Source organism: Neolamprologus multifasciatus, chromosome 23 (assembly GCF_963576455.1).
Source record: "Neolamprologus multifasciatus chromosome 23, fNeoMul1.2, whole genome shotgun sequence".
NCBI lineage: Eukaryota > Metazoa > Chordata > Actinopteri > Cichliformes > Cichlidae > Neolamprologus > Neolamprologus multifasciatus.
In genome coordinates this window covers 23,155,051-23,164,317 of record NC_140460.1, presented here as the reverse complement: position 1 = coordinate 23,164,317, position 9,267 = coordinate 23,155,051, and the positions used below count along the sequence as shown (strand labels likewise).

At 40.9% G+C, this 9,267-nt stretch overlaps 1 non-coding gene across 1 annotated transcript; it reads left to right on the top strand.

Moving 5' to 3' along the window:
* Positions 1–3,658: 3,658 nt before the first annotated feature.
* Positions 3,659–3,731, top strand: trnar-ccu (transfer RNA arginine (anticodon CCU)). The gene has a single exon. It is a non-coding gene; the product is annotated as a tRNA-Arg (tRNA).
* Positions 3,732–9,267: the final 5,536 nt, after the last annotated feature.

Below are 9,267 nucleotides of genomic sequence, written 5' to 3'. Positions count from 1 at the left end.
ACTTTGTACAAAAATGTATTTTATTTATTGAATCTCAAATTATAGCGTCATAATGATTAGAGGACATCAGACTACTTGTTCTTATCACTTAATAATGCAGAATTTATCATATAGAAATTAAAAAAAAAAAACGAAGTTATGCGCTATTTGAACACGCTGCCTGCCTGCAGCACTAAAGGACTCCGCGAGAGGCGTCATATTCTGTGATATGATTTACTCTGAGGTGTTTGACGAGGTTAGTGGTGCTGCCACAACACCTCACTTTCTTGCCACATGTATCACAAACCACGTCTCAGCTGTTTGTGGAGGTAAAATCCGGTAAAATTTTTATATATTTTATTGCTTACTCTATTTAATTTGTAAAATATGTATACACACACACACACGTAGAAAAACATATTTAGTATACACTATACACTATTATATATTGTACATACATTTATTAGTCTCAGATTTAGCCATTCTTATATTTTGCTTGTTTTATGTTATTGTATTTTTGCACAATTAAATTTTTGCTAGTGAAGCTCGCACACAAGAATTTCACTCGCATGTACTGTACCAGTGTACCTGCACATGTGATGTGACAATAAAAGTGATTTGATTTGATTTGAAAATACGTCCACACATGACTCCATTTACGCTCAGCCATTGTTGTAAGTGCGCACGCCAAGGGGCTGCAACACATTTATACAGCCGTATTTCGCATATGATTATGAAAGGCGGAAGAGGAAGTAGTTCCTTCCAATGTAGACAATCCGAATGATATAGTTTCTTTCCACTGTGTTCCTGTTAATGATAAACTACAGATTTATCCTAAATTACTAAAATATCGATATTTTAATATGAGAATTGATTCTAGAACATAAATGACTGATATCGGAGGAATCGATATTTCAGCATCGATCCGCACATCACTAGCTACCTCTCATTTTTCACATGACTTTTAGCTACTGCAGAAGAAAGCAGTTATAGGCATTTACTTTTAACTGTTTTTATTGTTGCTGGCTTTTTTTCAGAATGGGTTGGTTAAGTAATTTGACAAACTAACCAACTAGCAGTTAAATATTTTACCAGCTACAGTCATGACTGTAAATACATCTTTACTATTTTCATAGGAGTTCAGAGGGTAAGTAGTAGCCGGATGCTACTTATCAAATGCACCTGATTAACTGATCATCAGCGAGGTTGAGCACCTCTGCAAAAGCAGAAGTTTTGTCAGTTTGCTGGTCTGGAGTTTTCAGGTTTGTGTTAATACAATACTGCAATCCTGAATGTCTGAGCAAATTCAACCCAAGGTCAGACTTAATTTAAAAGACTGAGGAGCTACATGTCAGACTCTACAGGCCTCATTTAGTATGTTAAATGTTCAAGTCCATGACACTAAAATTAGAAAGGGACTGGAGTATGAATGGTTTGGAAGGGTTGCAAAGAAAATGCCTCTTCTATTTAAAAAGAGAAGGGCAGCGAGAAGTCCTCTGGTTAGCAAAATAGCATCTAAACAAACTACAACACTTCTGTAACAATGTGCTTTAGAGAGATGAGACCAAAGTGGAGATGTTTGATCATCATGCACAAAATCAAACTCAGCATATCAGCACAAACACCTCACACCAGCTGTCAGCACGGTGGTGGAGGGGTGCTGATTTGAGCTTATTTTGCAGATGCAGGACCTGGACACCTTGCAGTCATTGAGTCAACCATGAACTCCTCTGTATACAAAAGTATTCTAGAGTCAAATGTGAGGACGTCTGTCCAGTCGCTAAAGATTGGCTGAAACTGATTCATGAAGCAGGATAATGATAAGCACATCGGCAAATCTACAACAGAATGAATGAAAAAGAAAAAAATCAAGATGTTGCAATTGTCCAATCAAAGTCCAGACCTCAACCTGACTGAAATGCTTGGTGGGACCTTAAGAAAGTTGTGCATAAATAAATGCCTGCAAACTGCAATGAACTGACTAAACAAAGAGTGGGACAATATTCCCTCGCAACAATTTGAGAGACTGATAAAGTCATACAGAAAAGGGACACTACAAAGTGTTGTCATTAAAGGCAGTTCTACAAGTTAATGGATGATGGGGTAAGCTTAGTTTTGCACAGGATTGTATACCTGAGCTAATGTCAGCTATTTATCGATTAGCTGGGCTGCCTCAGTGGCTAGTTTGTAGCTGTTAAAGTACTTTAACTACAAGCGAAATTATAACCACCCGGGAGTTTTGATGATAAACGTATTCATAGCAAGCATTGCTTTGTCATGTTAGATAGGCAGCTGTTTGTCCAGGATAGCAGGCGAGCTAACATTACAACAAAGGACAGCTTGGAGCCAGTTTGGAGCCCAGTAAATAAATTATGGCTGCTTTAAAAAGTCACTGCTTTTCAAAAATGCAGTCTAGCAACAGCACAGTCACTCAGACCCATTCATTCAAACACTTTACCTTTGCACAGCACACAACCCGCCCAGCTGCTCTAAATGTGTCCAGTCATTTTTTTCAGATGCAATACTACCCCCCACTGCCCCCTCTTCTTTTTTAATAGTACAAATTACCAACAAAGAAAAATGGTTTCCACGTGAGTAAAAACACATGGATTCCCTTCTGAAATATTTTGTCTTCTGCAGAGAGGCTGTTTTAGTGAAAGACACTATTCAGCATGTGTGGGCCATACGCTTGTTCTCTCTGTGTTTGGGACATCCTCTTGGCACAGCTACAGTCAGAAGTTTGCACAGCACCTGTGCGTCCTGCCCACTCTGGCCCGTGTTTCTGTTTGATGGTGTGTGTCTATGTCCATCTAAATTAAAAACCTGTGGCACCTGGTCATCTTTAAATGCACACAGCTGTTGTGTGAGAAATGTAAAAGGGGAGGAAAAAAAAAGTTTGTGCATTTGTATGCAGATGTGAACCTACACTGACATCTGCAGGATTGAGGCCCCCGAGGGCGACAAGGTGGTCCAGTTATCTTCACTTAAATCTGATTTTCAACACAACCGGACTTGTAGTGTGCATCCTTGGTTCAGAACTGACTGGCAGGTAAATAATACAGAACACACCTGTTATGTGTTTGCTCACGCGGTAGATGTAAGGTCATATTCTCTCCATTAACTCCATGTGGCTCACTCTACCAGTACACAGGGTTTGATTTAGCTTCCCGTGAACTTAAACTGAGGGACTGTACATGGTTGAGTGGAAATCCACTTTAAAGACAGTCTTTGTGGGTCAGGTTAACTGTGAAAAACTTTATAAAATTGTCTTGTCCAAAGTAGTGCAGCTACACTGATCATGTGTGGTATTTGAGACATGGGTGAAGAGAGGGAGGTGTTTCAGAATGGGAGTGATGTCTCACTCAGTTGTTTATATGCTAAATTTAAAGTGGGCTTATTAAGCTTTTTCTAGTTTTCTGTCATGTGTGCACTCACCATGCACTTTAGTATACCTTGCTAGTACCAAGTTAAACTTCTTAATATTTAATTATAAAAATCTTAGTTTCTCCCTGGTCCTTGTGAGGTTTCATGAGTCTCCACAGGAACAGAAATGATGCTCAAACAAAGTGGAGCTGAGAGCACAGCTCCTGTGCTGTTCTCTGAGCTCTCCATTCATCTGCTATTCACAATATACCAGCTGTACACTGAACAATCACAGCGTGTTTAAAGGGCATGCCTAGCCCCAGTAGCCTAATGGATAGGGCACTGGCCTCCTAAGCCAGGGATTGTGGGTTCAAATCCCATCTGGGGTGATTTTTCAGCAGAGTGGTGCAGCAGAAGTGTGCTGGGCCCATAACCCAGAGGTTGATGGATCGACGCCTAACCTTTTAGACAGTTGGCCTTAGAGGCTGTATAATATGTGAGGGTATCTTTGTAGGACGAACTGTGGCAGAGAAGCCTCACCCACTTGCTTTTCAAAACTATTTGTGAGGGGCATCCAATCAGAATAAAGTTCACCTAAGGGGAGAAAAGCTAAACTGGCTTGTTGCAAACAGAAGAAACCATAGGGGAAACACTGAGGCCCAGTATAAGATAAGGTATTCCACCATAATCGCACTAGTTTTTATCCAGTGGAAGTTACTGCAGGCATCTTTTAGCTAAACACCAGAAAAGCTCAACTGTGTCAGCAAATAATTTATTCAACTTCTTTTGCTGCCAAAACCTTGTCTCACCTCGAGAGACAAGAATGTCTAATTATATGTCAAATACTTCACGTGAGTTTTACAAGTCCTTGTTCACCTGTAAATTGAGAAGTGTGAGCCTAAACGAGCCGACTGCAAGAATGCAACAAAGTAAACTTTCTCTGCCGAGACTGAAGTCTGCAGGTGTGATTGCACCTTTGCTCGACTTTAATCCCATTTCCTAAAATCTGCGCTTCCTGATGAAAATCCACTGCGTGCCTACAATTCACACAGCTTTTGTCACATTAGTCAACAAGGCCCTGTGACTACAGGCTGTTTACAAAGTGAAGCCTCTCTCCTCTCTGTCACGTCGCGCTGCGACTGGAGGGGGAGCCGCGCAATCAAAGCTCGCCGAACACACGTCATCCTTTGAGGGGGTCTTTGAAATCTGGCCCTCATCCGCACACGGTGAGCGCATCACGCCGCATTAGACAGTTTGTAGAATAAATATTTGACGGCCGGCAATATCACAAGATGCAGAGGAACCTCCTAACACGCAGCTGTTCGCCCCCCCCCCCACTCCCCCCACCCCCCCACTCCCAATCATCGTCTCCCCTCCCATCCTTTATCCTCTGCCCTGCCTGCCTCCTGCAGACAGAGAGCTGGTTTAAAGCTCAATTGTGCATTTTGCAGATAAAGTAGCAAAACTACTAGAGGCGGTGTTGTGAGCGCTCGTTGCCAGGGCAACACTGGTAGGGAGACCTGGTTCTCCATTACTACTTAATTTAGGCGCTCTAATTGCATTCCACACAATCTGTGGCCACAGCGTTACGCAGAGGAAAGGAAGGAAAAGTTAGGGCGGGGGACTGGTTGGGGGTCGTTCCTTGGTAAACCCCCGCCTGGGAGCACATGCACAGCGAAGACGGGGCAAAATGGCTTTGAAATTTGCTTTTTATTGCTTTTTTGTGGCGGTAGAATGTTTAGCTTAAACATGAACCGCACCACTAAATTTTAATGTTGCTCTTCTTTTACTCTCAAGAGTGTCTTTAATTCCCAGTCGCTGAAAATTGGTGAATATCATCAGAAGTTAAACGTATTGTCTAATGTGTGATAGAAGGAGGAGCCTCTGAAGGAGAGGCTGTGTAATCATGATAAGTCTGGGGTCTGAATCTTAAACAATCAATAATATAGCAGGTGTAAGATCAAATGAATAAGCAGAAACTCCCCACCGTCACCAAGCGCTGCACATATAAGTATAATATAAACGGAGTAACCACTGGTTGCTTGGGGAAAATGTGTGGTCTCCAACTGGTTGGTGAGTGGTTGCTGGCAGCTATGAAATTGATTGCTAAATTTCCCATTCATGTATGCCCAGAGACTAGTCAGAACCACCTGACCACCTCTGGTCAGTAGAGAAGAATAACTATTCCTCTTATTGAGGGACGTTTAAGGAGGTTTATGTTCCAGCGGATCGATCCAAATATTGATAGTATCAATACCAATGCTGGTATATATTTTGGATAGATTCTACTACTTTGTTTGTATCCTCTAAGTTTAGTATGTAGCCCAAAGAATTGTGTTAAATCATTTTCTGCATATGAAAAAAATATACCTCAAATATGCACTATGTCTGAACCTTTTTGCATTGACTGTCACATCTGTTTATTTATATCCTGTAGCACATTTAAACAACAGAAGATGACTCAAAGTGCTTTAGTGACAGACACATTTACGTTCCAGCTCTCCAAAAAAAGCCAGTTTCAAAATACTTTTGGCTGTTTTGACTAAGTCACTGTTCTCCCCTACAGAAGCTCGCTTTATAGTATAAAAGTATCAGTACTGATATTGGCAATACTGGCCCTGTATTTACTTTTACCGTATCGCGCGGCACTCATAACAAGTTATTTTGGTGCTTTTCCAGACGCTCTACCTTTGCTTTTTGTTAGTGCCGTTCTGTTGAGGTGCAGAACTTTCAGCTCTGAGAACATTGTTACACCACCTGGCTAGCTAGTATTATCCAGATTACAATTTGACAGTATAATATTGTACATGTACGATAGTGGCTTGAAGTATACCTATTATTTGTAGATTATAATTTGTTATGTCATATAATTAGAGCTATCCCGTTCCATTGAATTTGAGGACGATTGGTGGGTCACTAAGTTGCTTTAGACTTTTAAAGATTGTGTGTCTATGTGTGTGTGCGTGAAAAAGTGATAGAGGGAGGGAGTGAAAGTGGAGTAAAATTGTTCTAATTGTTCAAGCTTCTGGCCTCAGAGCTCTTATTCCCTTTCAAAAGCAGTGCACACACACAAACACACACACACACACACGCATGCAGGCCTGCAAGCTTCACCGTCCCTTTGAACCTCCACAGGCCGTGGCCCTGAGAGAAAGCTGGCCCACGATGCTTTTCTTCAGCTGGGGGTTTGAAATGATTGGTAACTGTTGAGCCAGTGTTTTCAGGTCCCTGATCCCCAGCACTGAAGTGCTACAGACACTAGATTCAACATAGCCCCAATTATCCTGCACTCTCCCCAGCCACTTCAGCGACCTGGCGAACACCCCGCCTCGACTATGCGGCAAAAAAAAAAAGGCAAAAAAAAAAAGAAAGCTGACAGTCTTTGTGCTGTGAAGGTACTGCTTTAAAAAAGTGAAGAAAACGTGTTTAATTTTGAATGCAACAAAGCAAAATTTGGACACATATAAGCCATACATTTGTAACACTATTGTGAATGCAGCACAGGTGAATCAGCCTATTGCATCATCAAAGCCTCTGTGAGCTGCTTCGAAAGCAGCTTTTAACTCGCCTGAAGCACAAACTAGCACGAGCAATCGCAAAACCTGAAAGAAACGCAAGGACTCAACATTTTCCACATCCAGTACTCACATTACAAAACACAGAGACGCACAAGGAAGGAACATAATGTCAGACAAGGTGTTCTGATCACAAGGCATCCAGCCTCTGGTCTGCTGTGCATTAGAAACTGTTTATTTCCCATCCAGGACGGTCATTATAGAACAGCTTTAAGATAAAAAAAAAGAGTTATAGATTCAGCTCTCAAGGTTTCTTACCTCTATCTCTCTGTGTATCCAAGCCTGGCAAATCCTGGTTTAGCAGGAATTATACGGAGAATCTTCTGGAACACACGGCACAGAGTTAGGCCAAGTTTCATACAATGTAATACAAAGAAGAAATCAAGTAAATTTCAAAGGTTTCCACTAAAATAATCCCTAAACATTTGTTTTGATTGTATTTTGAATCCTTGAGAATGGAGCTGCCAGGCAGGAGGAAAAGAGGAAGACCACAGAGAAGATTCATGGATATAGTGAGAGAGGATATGCAAAGAGTTGGTATGAAAAAGAGGAGGATGGAAGGGATAAGGTGGCAAGTGATCTGCTATGACCACCCCTAAAGGGAGCAGCTGAAAGAAAAAAGATCCTCTAGATTCAAGACTTGAAATGTGAAATTAATGAAAAAAAGATCTTCCTGACCTTCCTGTTATACCTGGCTACAACTCATGTGCAAATTTTTTTAACCTGCTGCCTACCTGAGCTTAAGGTCTGGCTCTCAAAACGTTTTCTCAAACTCATTGCAGTTACATTATCCACTATCCGTTCAGATCTTGTGCCCCTGGCATTATTTCATAGACCTAAGGTTAAACTCAACTTTCTTCAGTTAAGACTTTTAACTAAAGTTAGTCAATTTCTCAAGTTAATTTCTTTCTTTAAAGATCAAAAGAAAGCCATTTATGCTTTCATTACATCTAGTTTGGATTTATGCACGAAAGCATGATCATATTTCACTCATTCTTAACTTGTTGCACTGGCTTCCTGTGAAGTACACGACCAATTTCAAAATTCTGTAGCTCACAGGGACCAATTTCAATTTGCAACTCCCAGCAACCACTCGCCAACAGTTTTCATGAATACACACTTTCTCTGGCAACCAGTGGTTACCAGCAGGTTGCAGACTGGTCTCTAGGCCTGCATGAATGGGGTCCACATCCAACAGTTGGAGAACCAGGTGGTCAGAGTCGCCCAAAGTCAGCTTCAGTTCACCTAAAAGAATGGATATATAAGATAAGATAACCTTTATTAGTCCCACATATGGATGGATGTAAGGAAGGCCCAGGCCAAAAACTAGCTATCCACTGCTGCAAGGACAATAACATAACTTCCCAAGCACCTGCAAATGCAACACAAAACTAGATGCAACAGACCATCATACACGGAGTGTGTGCCAACCCAAACCAAAGACCCAAAACTTGAGTTTCATCAGGTAATGAAAGAAGGTAGGCTTTAACTAGTCTGAGTCACAGAGGAAACACCACTTGTATGTATAGCAGAATCACCACATTTATCTGTCAAGTGCTCTTTGCTTTCAGCTTAAATAGTTTTTGTGCCGATGTGTAGTGTTCTGGAAGGATTAACCTTACACTGTTATCAGGCAATTCAGTGTAAGTATATCTCAGATGATGCTTTGGCATTGCAAAAGCAATTTTACAAGCAGTGCAACAAATTAAAAAACTGCTTTCTACAGGGATAAAAGAAGAAAAGTAATACAAAGCAGTAATGTGAATTTTTTTTTTCGGTTTCAGAACTGATCAGGAGATTTAACATGTAGTCAGTCGTATTTGATACATCAGTTTTTGTGAGTTTTTGAGACTTCTACATCTTTTTTCTCCCCCCTCAAAAGCATAAATGAACCTATAGAAATTGGACAGTATATTTTTAATCAATAAATTACAAAAATGGCTGCTGTAGCAAACATGATACAAAATAAAACTTATATATGCAAATAAATACATATTTTTAATTTTTTGGGGGGGTCAATAGAAGGTCAGTTTTCAAAAAATATCAATTTTCTGCCAATTTCATGGTTTGCAGTTCTGTCTTTTAAGGGTTAAGAGAAGACTGATGCTGTGAAACAAAGTTTGTAATGCGTGCACAGGTTAGTTTTTCAGTTTGACAGCACAATGTGTGCACTTCAGTATCTGTAGGTTCATGTGTGCTCAAATGTGTGAGAAACCGTCTCCTCTTAAAGGATCTGTCACCTTGCAAAGGTCGCCGGCTGAACTGGCTGTGAGCGAGCGCGATTGTGTATGATGGGATCTCTGTGTTTGATACGGAGTTTCAGTGGCTGTATGGAGGAGGAGGCTGGAGG